The sequence below is a fragment of the Montipora capricornis genome, chromosome 6 (genome assembly GCF_036669925.1).
Source record: "Montipora capricornis isolate CH-2021 chromosome 6, ASM3666992v2, whole genome shotgun sequence".
Classification (NCBI taxonomy): domain Eukaryota; kingdom Metazoa; phylum Cnidaria; class Anthozoa; order Scleractinia; family Acroporidae; genus Montipora; species Montipora capricornis.
In genome coordinates, this window is record NC_090888.1 from 63,158,437 (window position 1) to 63,176,346 (window position 17,910).

Genomic DNA, 17,910 nt, shown 5'->3' on the forward strand with positions numbered 1-17,910 from the left:
TTATCGGTTACAGGGAAACTTGAAAATCAAAAGCAACCATACAAAAGTGGGTCATTAAACATTTAGGATAAAAGTTAACATTCTATAGACACCCTTAGTTATTTGTCTAAAACGATGCCTTTTCTCCCCTCAAAAAATACTTTTTGTAAAGATTCCTAACCTGCTTGGATACAGAAAGTCGCTGAGCTTGTCAGAATAGATTCTCAGGCTATCGCAATGTGATCGCCAATGGGGTGTTTTCATGTGAGGAAAAAGATGTGCAATGCAATTTCCTTCTTCTCCAGGGGATTGTGAGTAAAATGAGCGAACTGTCGACCTCAGGTTTGTCAGTTGAATTACTGTTTCGAGTTACCGATATTAAATATAGTTGCTTTTCTTTACTTTACTTTACCATAATGATTTTTTTACCCATGGTGCTCTGCGCGCGCGCGTTCGGCGCGAGGAACTCCGCTATTAAGGAGGAGAACGCTGCCGATTGCTAACAAAGGGGACAGGATATTCAGCATTTACACCTGATCTTCAAAAAAGAAATGGATAATTCTGGACCAATTTGTTGCCAATCACTGTCATTCGTAATGATTTGGAGATTATAAATGATAAATCCAAGTTGGAGGGAGTTGAAGTGCTTTTTCCCGCGGCGCGTTGATACCAAGCATTTTGGACGTTGCTCAGAAACGCCTGACTGATCTATTTTTCGACACAGTCTGCCGTTAGTCCTGCTTATCCCATACACCATAAGGTTAGAAAGAAAAAGAATATCTAGGCTCTAAAAATAGTTCATTTTACGTGTTTTTTTCTCGGCTCGTGATTCAGAACGAAGAAATGCTTTTGAAATCGTTGGTTACAAAGACTTCTGCCGGACTTTCCAACCGTGCCTCATAGCCTTCGCCTCAAGTTCATCACTAGCGTGGTTATTCCGTTCTCGATACAGGAGTTGATAATAGCAGACGATCTTCCTGAATCTAGTTTTAAATGACTTCGAAGTGAATGATGATTGGAAACATAGCCAGCTTTGGAATTAAGTAACGATAACAGAAACAGCAAGGCAAACGCCAAAAAATTGCACTTTAATCAGCAAAACATTTTGCGCACACGTACATTGCACTCGTCAGTGCATTTACTTGCTCAGTTTACCCTGCAACTGAAACGTCAACATAAAAGTCCAAAGCAAATTAAGATTCAAGAAAGTATGCACGAAAGGATATGTGTCCATTCTCCTTGTTATCTTACTCGCTACTGCCAGCTTTCAAGAAAACTGACAATTGCGTTGGGTTAGAATTGTCGTGAAAAGATGATAAAATCAATTGATATTTTGATACGACTTCCTTGATGCCACACAAAGCCATCAGGACAAGATCAAGTTGACATAATCGGATCACCCCTGGCCATTAATTTTGGCAATTTATCCACACTCGTGATCATAGTATCACGTAACGAGCTGAAGTGCAAGGGATACCTATCCACCCTAAAGACGACGAATTGTTTAGCGGTCGCAAAATGAATTCACAGAAGCAGAATTTACCTTCTTTTGCTTCAATTGTTTCTGTTCTGTCGATCGTGTTTTACTGTGCTGGGTTTCTGAGGATTGAATTTGAGTTGAGCGAGCACAAGAAGAGAATAAATGCAATTGAGAGCGTCGTAGAGGTTAAGCCTCCGACAAGCAGATCAAACTTTCTACAGACGACAAAGAATGTTCCCGGTAGGTCTTCACGTATAACATCTATTGATAAATTTTTTATTTACATTTTCGGTGGCATAGTATATATCCTGCTAGCAGAGGTTTTTATATGAAAAGTCTTTTAGCATGTACGAAGTCATTGGCGTCTCTTGTGTTTCGCTTAGTCGGCTACGCGATATACAAGAGACGTCATAATCTGTCATAATTTTGCTCTTTCGGGTACAGATTTGAATGGACGCCTCTTTCAGGCGCTTCCAGTAACATTGTAGTTAGCAATGGTTTTTGTTCTATGAGGCTTTAGATTTGGTCCTTCATACTACTGTGTGACAAGACGATAGTTCGTCTTGATGGTATATTTTTAGTGTCGAATTTTTCTCTGCAGCGAATGTCAAGTATTTATGAGTAAATGAGTCAATGAGTCCTGAGTCAATGAGTCAATGAGTCAACGAGTTAGTGCAGTTAATTAAACCATAAAATGAAAGGTAAAATTTCAGAGAGTGCTTAGGCCGAATCACTGAAACGAGGGCTTATGCTTAATCAACAAATTATTGCTATATTGAAGTCCTGTGAGTCTCATTGACTCATGACTCATGACTCATTGACTCATTTGACTCATAAAACATGCGTTCTCCTCTGCAGCAGGTCAGGGTTTTCGTCAATTTGAGGCCGGAGGCCGGACGTTACGTTTCGTCTGGCGATTTCCCATTCCATGTCCGGTACTTTGATTTGAGTGGTTTGTTTCATTTTTTTATTATTATATATTTCTTTTTTACTTTCTTTTTAAAGAGAATATGAGTGAACTCCAGCCTTGCCTGGGAAACTGATTCTTGGGTTCCAAAAACACTGGAAACAGCGTTTTTGATTGTTGTATTTTAAAAAATTTCCCGGGAGGGGAGTATTCCGCCAGTACCCCTTGGGTAGCTGGCGCCCTCGGCGCTCGCAAGGCGCCTTGCGGCGGCAAATATGTCAGTTCCCCTTCTTTTAGAAATGTGTCCGCTACTTTACAAAACTGTCGCGGAAAACCCTGTCCTTACGCCTTTGCGTCCCAACCAATAGGGTTTTCAGTGGTAGAAGCGAGTAATTCTGCTTTTGAAGCTTTAACCCCGGCCCAAGATCTTTTTGTTCTTGAGCGCTTGTTAGGTTGTGCCGCGGTGTATCTGTGATATAGCTGGCTTTCTAAAGGCTTTGTTTGCCTTGCCTTTTTTCCTCATTTTTCGGTAGCAGATCGTTATGCTCTTTGGAGGCGTTTTTCTCTTTTTGCCTTAATTTGTTTCGCTCGTTCTTCTGACTTTTTTCTTCTGAATTGTTTGTGGCCATGAGGTAGGTTGGGGATGTTGTCTCAAATTTTAGGGATACTAGAAGGGGGTCCCCGAAAATGTTTAATGCAGAAAGTAGGGGTCCTCCAAATTTTATATTTTTTTAAGAAAATAGATAATTTTTCATCACTTCCCCTCCCTTCTCAACAAGTTGACAAGTTTGGGGGAACGTTCCCTAAATTCGCTTCGAATATTGAAGTTTATAAGCTCGTAAAAGAACGAAGGTAAAAATAAGGCGGTTTTAGGGGAAGTGAGTGATTTCATTGTATAACGTTTAAATATCTTGTTTGCCTCTGCAAAAGACTAACACTATTCAAAAAGCATTTGGGATACATTATGTCAAAAGAATGTGTGAAGTACCTAAAAAATGTATCAAGATGTGGCTGGATCGTAGCAGGCCCGGAAACACTGAGGGGGGACCAAAGATTTTTAAACGACTTATATTTTGAAAATTGGGGCTTTGGGGTTCGGAGGACGCATTGGAAGGGTGTAAGACCGTTCTTTGTCCCTGGTATTCCAATTAAAAATCAAACGGTTGTTACAGAAAATCATCGACTGTCTTGGTCAACGGATGCATAACATTTGTACATAGTCAATTTATTAGTATTTCGGGTGGCGATCAAACCACCCCAACTGGAAGGACCTATTCCTGTTGCTGTAGGACTTAGAAGGAAGTGATTTCTTGGCTGATTTCGTCTATCTCCGAGTAGAGGTAACTGGGAAGCAACTACTTCAATAGACTCACTAGCAGCATAATCCTGGCCTCTCTCAGAACTCCTCTCTGGCATTTCTGCATCGCAAGACCTTTCTACACTCTCATCCTCGACGTTCGCCTTATTATCCACGGACCTTACCCAGGATAAGAGCGACTTCTGCTTCGATTTTCGGATATTTGAGAGGACATGGCTGACTTAAGGGACGGACCATTAGAAAAGTGATTGGGGGGGGGGGGGGTGGGGAAAAAACCAAAAATAAATTCATTGAAGGGAAAATGCCAAGACAAAAAATTCGCGCAAAGAAGAAGGTAAAGAAAAAAAAAATTCATGCAGAAGGAAGGTCCAATTCTTGGATTTCACATGACGTCACGGCCGCCATGTTGATGTTGATGTTGTCCCTCAGTAATTTTGTTTTCTCTGTTCATAACGACGGTTGTTGTGCCTTTATCTTCTTTTTTGAGAATAATTTCTTTGTTGTTAATTAGCTCCTTGAGAGCTCGTTCCTCGTCGGGTGGCAGATTATATTTAGGTTTAACCAGTGGAGTTTCGCAAGCTTTATTTTGACTTCTTCTAAGTAAGTCTCAAGAGCAACTGACCGTTGAATCGGTGGAATCCAACTGGATTTCACGTGAAATGGATGTTGCTCAGTATTTTGGTCACGATAGATATATTGAAGGCGCATCCTTCTGGCAAATTGGTTGAAGTCTGAAATTAGCTGGCGCCTTATCTGGTTTTCTTTCATGACAGGTGTTGGAATGAATTTCAAACCTCGAGAGAGTAAATTGATCTGCTCTGTAGTCAATTGTGTGTCTGAGAGGTTTTTGATGTGTTGCTTGCGTAACTCTATAGTCTCACAAAAACATAGATAAGGAATCACGATTTCTCTGTTAAAAAACAAAACTGTCTGAAAAAAAAAATCGTGCAGGGGGTGTCACCTGGAAAAAAAAATCCTGCACAAGCAGTGCGCGAAAAAAAAAATTCGCACAAGCTGAAAATCCCCCACCCCCCCCCCCCCCCCCCCCCCCCAATCACTTTTCTAATGGTCCGTCCCTAAGATCATGTTCTAAAGACGAATCCAGTAATGAAGGCAGGGAGTCGCCTGGATGGGAAGACGATTTGACATATTTATAAATTTGTCACATTTCTCGTTTTTATCTGCAGTTTTGTATCACCAAATAAAAGAAGTAAAAATATGAACTGGGGAAATAGTACTGTAAATTAAGTTTATCAGTAACGATTCTATCCGTAATTATTGACATCTTGTTGTTTCAAACTTCTGGAAGAAGAATTTCTACTTCCAACAATTTAAAACTTGTGTGTTTTTACTTTTGGGGAAAAAAAGTGGAGGGGCACGGGCCCCCCAAGGCCCCTCCCCTTGCTACGGCCCTGCTTAAAGGTAGGAAATTATTTTGACAGATAATGTTAGTTCGTTTTTTTTTTTCTGAAATCCAATTAGACTATAAATAACACGCGCCTATATATTTCAAAATATTTACGATAAAGAGGATGCTAATTGTTTGTGGTTTGTAATTGTGTTTTGTGATTTCTTCTTATAGCAAGGCTGCTCTACAGAGCATGGTACTGGCCCAATTGTTCAAAACCTAATTGAGCTAGTCCTGGTTAACTGGAAACTTAATTTTCAGTTTATCTACTTATTAAACCAAGTTCTCACAGGATTTTTTAGCCTTCAATTTTGACTTGAACATTTGTTTTCTTTAAAATTACACTGTTAAGGCTATTCACATTTAGATTTCTGTTACCCGTCACAGGAAAAATATCACTCGTAATTGTGGAAAATCTAGAATATTAACCATTCAATATTGCGTACAAGGCATCATTGAGACGCTTTTCCACTTACAAACTCTTGGTATAAAAAAGGTTCGGGCCTACTTGGATACAAACACAGAAAGACGCTAACCTCGTGAGAATTGGAAAATGTGGGAATGCAATGCACAGTACAATTTCCCCCTTATAGAGAGCCAGGTGCGGAAAAAGAAGCTAAACGCTCAGTCCCGATAATGTGGGATTATATCAGTGCTTAAGACAAAGTATGGAGTTTATTTTACGGCCTTTAGGAGTGAGTGCGAGTGTGTCTCCGTGTGAATGCCTTACAAGAGATACGTTTCCCTCTTTTTCTACTCGTGTAACTTATTTTATTGCTCTCTCTTTGCGTATATTGTTGTAATTCATTAATAACTGAATGAATAATGTTAGATTAAAATTAGATTTAGTTAAACATCTAATGATAAATTTCTCCCTTATAGAGAGCCAGGTGCCTACAGTCATCGAAACGTTGTGTCAGACTCTTTTCGCTGGTTTTTATCACTGAATAATGTATTTCCAAAAAAAAAACACACTTAACCTGAAGCCTTAGTTAAAGGGGCACCATCATGCTAAATTTACTGTTTTTAGGTCAAAACGTGGCAAAAATCTAAATTAGCACTCTAGGGCACACGTATAACATTCCTGACAACTCACAGAGATGATGTGAAATATAATATAACTCAAAGAGCTATTCGTACTTAACTTTTGGCGACTTTCAGAGGACAACTTCTACAAACTTGAAAAAACTGGTTATTTTTTTCAAGTTTCAATCCACTTCCATCCCCTCCATCCTTGGCTGCAAACAACAAAGAATAGCTTCAGAGCACTTCAATGGCCATTGGATATAAAACTACAGTTTTGAATTTTGACTAAAACAGCGTGACGATCGATGCCCCTTTAAGACACGAGATCTATTGTTGCTGATCAACAGACGCCCGCGTGAAAAAAAATCATCCACTATTTCAGCTTCAAATAAGAATATATTAAAAATAAATAAAGCCGTTGAATAAAGGCGTCTTTCTTTGGTTTCAATTCAATATCCGTGCTGGAAGACATTGTTAAATGTCTCAAATTTCGATTTACTGCTTTCATTGATTTCTCATCCGTTAGAACCTGAGCCTTTAAGACAAAGAAGACGCCGAGCGTATTCACCTCACTCCTGCCTATCATGTGTCCCAGGACCTCCCGGTCCACCTGGATCGAAAGGAGAGAAAGGCTCCCAAGGACGAAGAGGCAAAACGGGAAGAAATGGAAAGAAAGGTGATCAAGGCATTATAGGATCACCGGGGAAAAGTGGCAAGCAAGGCATCATGGGACCTCAAGGAGAAGCCGGACCGAAAGGACAAAAAGGTGATGTGGGCCTGCCAGGCACGCCGGGAACTAAAGGAGAGCCTGGTGAATCGATTTCAGATCCAACTGTTGCTGTTTCCCTGCAAAGATAACAGTTAACGAAAGTGAATCAGCCTCCTTTAAGTGCTCGGTCACAGGAAATCCTGAGCCTACAGTGGTATGGAGTAGGATGATCAATCAGACAGAGGTGAGCTCTAGCTACTCAGCGGTATCAGGAAAATGTTGCGGGCGCAATGTAAAAGGAAGTGACGCTGGTATTTATCGATGTTCTGCGACAAACATCCTGGGCAAAGCTCGGGCAGAGACCCAACTGGAAGTAAACGGTAACTCTTTTTTATTTGGATAATTTCTACAGCCTAAAGGAGTTAATGCCACGCGGTGACTAAAACCTGAGATTCTCTTGCTTTCACTACGCTTTTCTGTTTTTGAACGATCTCCACGCAAAAAGCTCTTATGTATTGTTTTAGGACCACTCGCGATATCCGAAAAAAAAAAGCCTAACTTGTTCAGATGCCGTATACTGCTTCAACGGCGAGAATGTTCCATTTCGATAATTGGCTGTACCTATAGCTTGTCCTTTTATTTCTAACATGGTAAGATTTCAGGACCGAATCTATCCGTTAAAATCATAGACCACTTTACATGCATCTCTGCAAATGTCATCTATTGCATAACCTGCACACTATGTACTTGTAGGAGACCTACTTAGGCGAAACAGCGAGACGCTTCGCGGACCGCTTTCACGAACACCTCCGAGATGTAGAAAGAGACGACACAGATGCATCAAAACCAGTTGGGCGTCATTTCAATCTTCGTAATCAATCCCACCACAACATGAAAATTTGCGGCCTATCGTTACACCATGGGAACACAAAGGCGCACAAATCTGGAACAAAAATTCATTTTCATCTAGGTACACTCTATCCTCACGGAATCCTTGAACGCCTCTCATTCCATTCATTTATTCACAATTCATGTTACTATATTTCCACCAATGGCAAAGCTCCTCCACACCTTCATAAAAACAAACAACACGCACAATTTCTTTATTCGCTCTGACGAAGGGCTAACGCTCGAACCGTCAGCTTTCCAAATCGTTTATAGCTTTGATCAGCTACACGTGTATCGCAATGTAGAAAAAGCAGTCTATAAATGAGATTTATTTTGACGATGATGAGTCGAGTACACTCGAAAAAACCGGAGTTTTTCCCAAAAAGAATCAAACTTAGAACCATCTGATTACTATTTGGATGCTGTTTACTGCTAAAACAGCCAGTCAGAATCGTAAGAATAACGGTATAGCAGGACAATGCCGGTATTATAGTATGTGGCAGTAAAGCAAGTTTGATTCCTGCTCGAAGAACTTTTTTTCTTCTGCTGAGTATCCCCAGTGATCATCGAAACGGTATCACTTCACGCGTTGCTCAGTTTCTCACCTATTACATGTACTGATTTTTTTGATCAGTGAACGTACACCGTGCTACGAACCCGCGGGCGATAACGATTAGGAAACGGGGGTGAGAAAATTCACCTTCTCTTATTACTATCCGGATAACGCAGCGAAAGCTTGTTCTTATAACTCAAATAATAAACGATGAAATGATATATACGAAATGGATCATACATGAACTGCGGATATGAAATCAAGTGAAGATATGAGCCTCGCAGTTATGAACGCAATTTTTGCAATTGCGTAAAGAAGCCTGAAAATTCAGGACTTTAACGGGATTTGAACCCACCTCGCGAATCCACAAATGACCAGCTCCCGACGTCAGTGGCTTCGTAGCTCAGTTGGTTAGAGCGTCGCACCGGTATCGCGAGGTCACGGGTTCAAACCCCGTTGAAGTCCTAAAATTTTCAGGCTTCTTTACGCAATTGCAAACATTGCGTTCATAACTGCGAGGATCATAGCTTCACTTGAACTCAAATAAGAGATGCTATTTGTCGGATCAGAACTTTTTATGTTTTGAGTAGAAACACTTCAAGGGTTTATCAAAATCCACAATTACAGTGTTCTATCGATGTGGTGATGCCTGAAATTCATTTATGTTGCAGTCGAGCCATCTGTTTCTCTTCATCCTGGGCCTCTTTACATCAGCGAACGAAGCAGTGTCACTCTTCCCACTTGTCACGTGACCGGTCACCCCACACCAGAAGTGAAATGGAGCAAGTTGTTTGGTCAGTTTCCACATGGGAGGGTGCTGAGAAATAACACAGTAATGAAATTTGAAGACGTCCGCAAATCTGATACTGCGGAGTACATTTGCACTGCAACTAACCTTTTAGGAAGTATTGTTAAGAAAACTCTCTTAGTTGTGGTGACCCTGCCTGGCTTCTCAATTAAACCTCCAATCAGAACTTTTGCAAGACTTGGCGATTCCCTGAGACTGAACTGCAGTGCTACTGGTGATCCACAACCAGTCATCACCTGGAAACGGCAAGGCTCTCCACTGCCAACTGGACGAAGCCAACAGATTAATGGAGAGTTAGTTATAAGGAATGTTAAGGAAGAGGACGCAGGAAATTACAGTTTGTGTTGCAACCAGCGCCGGAGTGTCTACTACAGAAACTTCGACCCTAGTTGAGGTTTTGCATAAAGGTAAGATACAGTTGATTTTGAGCGTAATTTAGACAATGAGCCAAGTGGCTCATCTTGTTTCAGAAGATAGGCCAGATAGGTAATATTGTGACGCGTACAATATGCATTTGTAGCACTGTTTTTTAACTTCATATATTGCCAAACAGGTATAAAGGACATAAGCGTACAGCAAAAATATAAGCATAGGCATGCAATGCAAGAGTGAGATAAGCGTATGTGGAAAGAACTGTATGCATCAAAGTAAAAATCAAAGGTACCTGTGGCCAATTTGCTGAGAGAGCGCAAATGAAAAGCAGTGAAGTATCTTTGAGATTGAAATTACCGTTGTAACTACATAACAGTTCTTGAGGCAAAAAAAACATTTGGTTTATCCAACCTTATGACAAAGGTAAACCGTGAACCACCGAAAGAAAGATTCCCAGCTGACGTTTCAAGCGTTAGTTCTTTGTAAGAGCGAATAATGATATTTCTTACAGTTGTAGCCTGCGAAATTGGCAGAAATAGATATTTTGCCGGCACGGACCAGAGGACTGGGTCCGGTTGTCTGGTGGGGGTTATGGGTAATTTGTCGTACGAGTAGCTAACCGTTAGGGATTTGAATCAGTCTAGGTTCAGCTTTCTTCGCCTACTTTTTTGTTAACTTTTTCCCTTAGCCTCCAAAGGGTAGTGGCACTTGCATAGGGTTTGGAGAATACGTTCCCTCATTTCCGAAGGGTTTTGGGTTTTCGTATCCCGGCAGTTGCCCAGTGTACTTTTCCTGTAAAAGTTTTTAGTAGGTCAGTACCATCAAGTATGCTAGCGTATTGTTATGCTGCATGGAGCGGAGTTTGTATGCATATGGCAAGCAAAATAAACCGGCTTGTGGGGCTTGCTGTCCTACATACCCATGTATCTACACAGCTGTGTTGGGATTGAGGTAGTTGCGTTGTGTCAGATCGGGTAGTGGAGTCAAAATCAGACATTTCCATTGAGATAAAACTTTATTTAAAAAAAATTGACAAAACTCTACAGAACTAAATAATATACACAGTCTTCAACAAGAACTAAAAACTACCCTAAAAAATCATTATAAAAACTAAATTAAAAATGTCCTCATTCCTTGTATTAACACTAAAGCTATCTAAAAACTCTCCATTCTTGTGAAAAAGAGGTTCTTGATCCTCGAACACATGTGTGGACTGATCTTAAAATTTCAAACGATATACGTGTTCCAAGCCAAGATATGGTACTGGCATAAGACTCGCCGTTCTTATGGGAAAGTTTGTCCACTAGGTTGCTCAGGAAAAGTTTGCGTTCTTTCCCCATTCCTCCGTTTGTGCCAAAAACCAACGGGCTAAACGATCCCATTTCCACGTCAATAACTCTTGTTGGTGCTTCCTTTTCTTCTCTTTCTCGTTCATGCTCTCCTCGAAGATCGATTCTGTAGATTTGTTCTGGTTACACGTTGAGTTCACATGCGTACCACGTACATCGAAGAATGCCGTAACTCCTCATGACCAGAAAAACGTCCTGCCTTCATGTCAAGCCTAGTCTCAGGGCTTGTGACCGTTGGTCAGTAGGTCGAATACCTCATTGTCCATCGGTAGGAGGTGGGGTTCATCTTGACATTCTTGCAGAGCAGAGCAGAGACGTGAGAAGGTTCTGTATGCCATCGTGTCTTTGTGCAACAAACCCCCCTTCTTACATGACAGGGCATGGTTGACTGTGAATCGATCTCTAAACGCGCAGTGGTTCGGCAAATCATCCAGTTGCAGATTGTAATGAAAGCACATAGAGTGCCTTCATCGTTGCTTATTCAAAGACAGGCCCTGCTCTTCAAGCGTACGACGTTGAGCCACGAGCTTGCACCTTTGTAAAGAAAATCCCATTAGTGAGTTTGATTTTAATTTCTTTACAAGAAATTTTTTTTGCCTGGCGACATAAGCCTAGGCACAAGCAAAATACAAGAACTCAGAAGCCTTTAGAACATTAACATCTTTTTTTGTTAAAACAGGAGACATTTATAATTATCAAGATTTTTTTGTACTGAAGCATTACAAATCGTTTTTCTTCTAAAATATCCATGCACATTTAAAGCTGCTCATTATTTTAATTTCGAGAAAGCTCTCAAAGCAAAAAAGTGCCTCTAAAAAACGACATTTTATTTTTCGTTTTCATCCTGGTATTATATCAAACAATCACTAGTTTTCTAACGAGAAATAGATATTAGCCGATTTTCCACGTTTTCTCGAATTCTTTTACCGCGGTTACTTCATCATTTACTACTAACGTTTTACAGGTACATTCATCCCATAGTAACAAGAGTATCAAGTGCTTTGTTTCATTCTTCGTACATCAATTCCCAATAGAGCCCTTTGCACTATAGTAACGCGCAGCGTCTGTGTCTTCCCCTGAATGGGCGAGTGGTACATTTGCTTATTGTTTCTATGGAGTCTTCCAAGCATCCGCTTCTACAACACGCGCGTATCCACGGATAAAGGGAAATCATTTTAGATTTTCTCCTGCTTGTGCTTTTGCAAATGTTTATGTCATTGTGTCACACAAGTTTGAAGGGATCTCGACTTCAACAGAAAAAATTAACTTTAAACTTAATATCAAATAATGTTTCCAAAAAAAAAATGTATCCAAAATAAATAAATTTCAGAGTCGAATATTTTTGTTTTAAAAAATTCAGGGCGAGGTCTTTTTCAATAATTGTCACATGTAACAGTTGGGCCTTACTCTTAATAAGGAAAAGCTCGTTTTTCTCTGTGATTAAAACAGGTTTTTTTTTTTACAAATTAATTCTTCGAACAAATCTGATTTCAAACATATCCTCTCGTTGAACGTTATTCTCTAGTAGGAGTGTAGGTTTCTTTTGAATGGCTAGTAACTGAGATTCAGAGAACCAGCAAGGATACTAGAAATGTCCGAGGTTGAAAATTAGTGAGATATTCATTATTGTAGTACATAGATGTGTCTTGTTATTTGTAACATCCTATCATATGATTGGTTCCGGGGGAGGGGACGGTTTTTTTAAATGTTCGAGACGAAGAAATCTCGTAGCGTTATGGATAGAGAGGAATCAAAGTATAAAAGCACTGTAAAGGAAACTTCATGAAAGGCGGGTTTCCTCAAAAGCCTTGTTTTGCCTTGCGACTGAGGCTCAAGCACAGGCAAAATACGAAAACCTAGAATCGTTTGGATCATTAGCATCTTTTGTCAAAGCATAAAACACTTTTTACCAGCAAGTTAGCATTTGTGATGAGACGCTGCAAATCGTTTTCCTTCTGTGATAGAGAATATATGGAATTTTATATATTGCAATTGTGTTATGTAATTCTAAGTGAAAGTGATCATTGCAGTTAACGTTGATGCTGGAAGCAACTTACGCAGTTGCAAGGACGCCTTTAAAAAATGCAGACGACTTAAATGGCATTTGAACCCATGAACGTGCAATTGCGCTACACCTGCTCTGCCATTTCATGTATTAACTAATAGGGGCGCTGGTCACTTGCAAGTTCGTATACTGCAATTCCAGAGTTTTGATTGGCTTAGCCGTCATGGTGTATGAGCTTTTATACCTTGCTCTAGAAAATAAGGAAGGGAAGATTTATTCTTAATTTGTGGGCGATTTCGAGAGAAACTCCTTACGCTTTTTCTTGGCGCTTCCCACTCGCCCTTGTTGGATATAAGATTAATGTAGCCAACTATCTATCATCTCATATCCAACGCGCGCTCGTGGAATAATTGTAAATTATGTATCATTTTCATTTTTTTTATTTTGCTTCTTTTTTTTTTCCAGGCTTCTTTACAACCGCTCAAATTGCTGATCACTTTCAATGAAAACGTTTTCCTTTTTAAATATCCACCCTTTTTAAATGTGCTTAAGACATCATCTTAAACCGAAAAACAATAGTTGTGGTTACACTAGCCCTTTTACCCGAGAGTAAATAGAGTTTGCCCACGTTTTTCCCTACACCGAGACCACCCTAGGCTTATTTCCATGGATACATGAAAAAGAACAAAACAACTCCCCATGACAGTTCCTGAACTGAAAAGTACGGTTTATCTGCTCCCTGAGGTGGCTTGGCCAATCATAAAGCAAATCGTACTAAAACACGAAGATCCCTCATTATATCAATTACACCCTGTGATTATTTTACCCAGAGGGGAGTCTTTTACTTTGTAAACCGCATCCCCCAAGGGTAACATGAAACCTGCGCTGAACCAAACCCAAACCATTTACCCTCCAGAAGGCCCCAAACCCAAGGTTTATTTAACCACAACTAATATTTAGTTTGCGTTTCAATCCTGATATTCGGTTCAAATAAAACAATCATTAATTACCTAGTGACGCATGGATAAGCACAAGCAACACATATACGACATTGGAGACCTTAAGATACAGCATTTTCATTTACGATACGAGTACGGCTAGGTTACCCGTTGTCATTTTCGAAAACAACTGCAAAAAAAATTACACATCAAGTTACCAGTGATTCGAGACCGGTAATAAGCAGAGGAAGACTAAGACAAATTTTGACAACCAGGTGGCAACCAAGGTAAGACTGGTGCAAGAAGCGAATTATTTGGTTTTATTTTTCTATGAAAGGTCTTATGAAGGAAACTTTTGCAGGATTTTTTTGTTTTTTTTTTTCCTCTTCTACCAAGATAATATGATGTGTAGATGACGTCTTTGTTATCCCTCGAAAAGATTGGCGCTACATTTTCATGATACTGCTTGAAGTTCTTTATTTTAACCATAGAACTATTTGGAGCAAACAAAGTGATTTATAAATTGTATAATATAAATTGTGTGGGTCTTTCAAATTTTCTGGATCCAAGATATGGGATTCTGTGTGCCCTGAAATTAAGCGTCTGTCATTAATTTTCTTTAAAAATGAATGAAAGTGTCGTCTTTTAATCAATCAAAGTTGAGTTTACTGTTGGCTTGATGCTGAGGAAAATAATCTGACTCTCTCCTGCTTTTGAACTTTAAGAAATAATAAATTTCATCTCACTCTAATTTACTTACCCTACTTAATTAACGGCTATCTTTGAAGCGGGGAACGGGGAATCGGTAAAATAAGGAATCTTTAAAAGCGGATTCTTTAAAAGTGGAAATCTTTTGAACGGGGAATGTTTAAAAGTGGGAAGCTCTGGGAATTATTGATTACTCAACTAAAATCAATTTATCCATTGTAATTATATCGCAGTCTAAAGCATATCTGTTTAGCGGCTATCCTTAAAATGGTGAATCTTTAAAACGGGGAATCTTTGAAAGCGGGAATCTTTAAAACGGGAAAATAAAAAGAAATAAATAAATTCTTTCCTTTTTTATTATGCAGTTAGCCTGCGAATACAGCCTCCTCTCCTCGCACCCCGTCACTGGGAGGTTTCACGCGTCACGCGTTTCTTGCATCTGGTCTTCCACACGGTTGTACAACTGTGCAGGCTTCGTATACCTTCCAAACGTTGTGCCACTCCTGAATTGACATCTCTCAGCATACTTCCGAGTTTCCTTTAATCTTTCACCATTGCGGTGGATACGGATAATCTTTTCTTTGGTGTCATCATTTTCCTCTTGCTTCAGGACTTCTTGGAACGGATAATTAAGAAAGGGGTTAATAAATTAAAAAGCAGCATCGCGTAGGCCCACATATCCACGCGCAGTAAATCCTCAACTGTGGCTCCTGCACGTGAAATGTCACTTCCGATAAGTATTTCCGGAGCCATAAAGGGTATAGTCCCCATGTCAATGTTTAAAGTTCTCGATTGGCACACAGATCTTCTTTGAAGATATAATGACCTACTCTCACCAAAGTCAGTCAGTTTGCATACAACCGGCTGGTGACTCCACGCATAAGCGAGTTTATCGCGATCTTCCACCTCGCGGTAATGGTGATTGCTCACTAGGACATTCGCTGGTTTTAATCTCGGACAATCTTCCTGTCGGTGTACGTTGGATCAGTGGGTTGATCTGATCGGCGCAATTACAAATTGAGAAGCTAAAATATTTTGAGCAAGAGCCAATACAAAGTAGATTTGATTTTAGTGGTGTACTATATTTCGGCTGGCCAAACCAGCCTTCTTCAGGTACAATGAGAGTTTACATTGGGTTGATTCTATGTAAACATATATAGTAAATGGTGTTGACGTAATACTGAAAAAAATGTGATACAATATGGTAGTTACAACAAATTAGAATTCAAATACTAAGTGGAACGGAAAAATAACAGAAGTGACTGTAAATAATAAACTGAAATCTAATACAGTTCTTCGCGGATCTTAAGACCGTTGAGATCGATCGTCCTGCCTTTTAAAATTAAAAAGAGCTTCCCTGGCCTTACGGATAGAGTCTCTGTTGGAAAATATTTTTTTCGACAGGAATTAATTGCATGTCCTTAGAAATGTTGTGGGGAGAGGAGAGGAAATGTTCTGCGACTGTAGTAGGTTTGGATTTGGTGCATGTTAGCGTTATCAAAAGTGCGGTCAGTGTTCATTAAAACGGTCTTTTAAAAGACGTTTAAAAGACCGTTTTAATGAACACCGCCGCACTTTAGATAACGCTAGCGTTAGTTCATTGACTACACAGAAGGAAAACAGCAAACAGTGAAAACAGTTTTATAAGTTCAGTGAGTGAAGGAAAATGAATAGGAATTAATTGCATGTCCTTAGAAATGTTGTGAGGAGAGGAGAGGGAAATGTTCTGCGACTGTAGTAGGCTTGGATTTGGTGTTAGCGTTATCTAAAGTGCGGTGGTGGTCATTAACACTAACACTAACGCTAGTGTTATCTAAAGTGCGGCGGTGTTCATTAAAACGGTCTTTAAACGACGTTTAAAAGACCGTTTTAATTGAACACCACCGCACTTTAGATAACGCTAACACCAAATCCAAGCCTACTACAGTCGCAGAACATTTCCTCTCCTCTCCCCACAACATTTCTAAGGACTTGCAATTAATTAATTCCTATCGAATAAATATTTTTCCAACAGACTGAGACTCTATCCGTAAGCCTGACAATGACCTGCAAAAAAAGAAATCAAACATCCGAACCATGTAACATAGTTTAGTTCTTTATCACTTATAAAAAGGTTTTTCTTAATATTTGCTCAAAAGTAAGTTAACCAGCAGTATCTTGAGGCAGCCTTGTGCTATGATGGACCAGACTCCCGATCCTCGTTGGTGGTTTCTGGCGTTGCTTAAGAGGCAGGTTTCTTTGCCTTGGGCATGAACAGCTATTTCATACTGAAACTCCACACTTAGATATAGAACGATAGATGCCATTGAAAAAGTGTTGTGGAGTGGATTAAGACAGAGACTCAGGGCTAATACAAGAGAGAAACTCAGTTTTGTTATGCGTCAGGAAAACGGTCAGAAACGCATGAGAGGAGTAACTCTTGTGTGATTCGATTGTTACTAATACTGAATCACGCACCTTAGTCTTCCCCACTATGTAGTTAATGAAGAGAAACCTACCGACCCTCGTTTTCCCTGAGATATGAACCATTGTTTTACATTATTGTTTCTCCTCATCAGGATATAAACCAACAGATGCCAATAAAAATCTGTTTGGGGAGGTTGGAAGAACTTAAGATAAATCAGAAGCTCATGGGTCACTCAAGAGAGAACTCAGTATTGCTATACTTTAGGAAGAAAAAGTCCAAAGTGCGTGATACCCGTGAATCTTGTGTGACTCGGTCGTATTACTATCACTGAACAAAACATTAATCTTTGCTACTGTGTAGGTAAAGAAGACAAAAAGGCGTTGTTTTTTGCACCTTTCACTTTACTTTAAACACATAATTACTTACTTTTTTTGTGTCTTATGCCACAGATTGTTCAGATCTGTTAAAATCAGGTCAAACTCATAGTGGAGTTTACTCTGTCGACCCCGATGGCAAAGGATCCTTCAATGTTTATTGTGACATGCGCACCGACGGCGGAGGATGGACCGTGTTTCAAAGAAGACGAGATGGCTCGGTTGACTTCTATCGGGGGATGGAACGATTACAAATCAGGATTTGGTCAGCTGACGGCTGAGTTCTGGTTAGGAAACGACAATATCCACAGGCTGACGGCCTCTAGACCCAGCTCTCTGCGAGTGGAGTTGGAGGATTGGAACGGAGCCAAAGCGTATGCCAAATATGGTCGGTTTACTATTGGGGACGAGCAGGCACAATATCGACTTGACGTGGGTTCATATTCAGGGACAGCGGGAGATTCGTTGTTATAGTCATAATAACATGGCGTTTTCCACAAAAGATAGAGATAATGACAGAGGTAGCGGGAGCTGTGCTGTGCGATGGACTGGTGCCTGGTGGTACAGCTATTGCCATGACTCCAATCTAAACGGAAAATACCTGGGAGAAAAAAAAGGATAGTCGAGGAATCCGATGGAATCACTTTTGCGTACAATATCAAGTTTTCACTGTCTTTTAAC

General features: G+C 40.0%; 1 pseudogene; it reads left to right on the plus strand.

Annotated features, from left to right (window-relative positions):
• Positions 1-1,122: 1,122 nt before the first annotated feature.
• Positions 1,123-17,869, plus strand: LOC138052844 (uncharacterized; annotated as a pseudogene).
• The last annotated feature ends 41 nt before the right edge of the window (positions 17,870-17,910 follow it).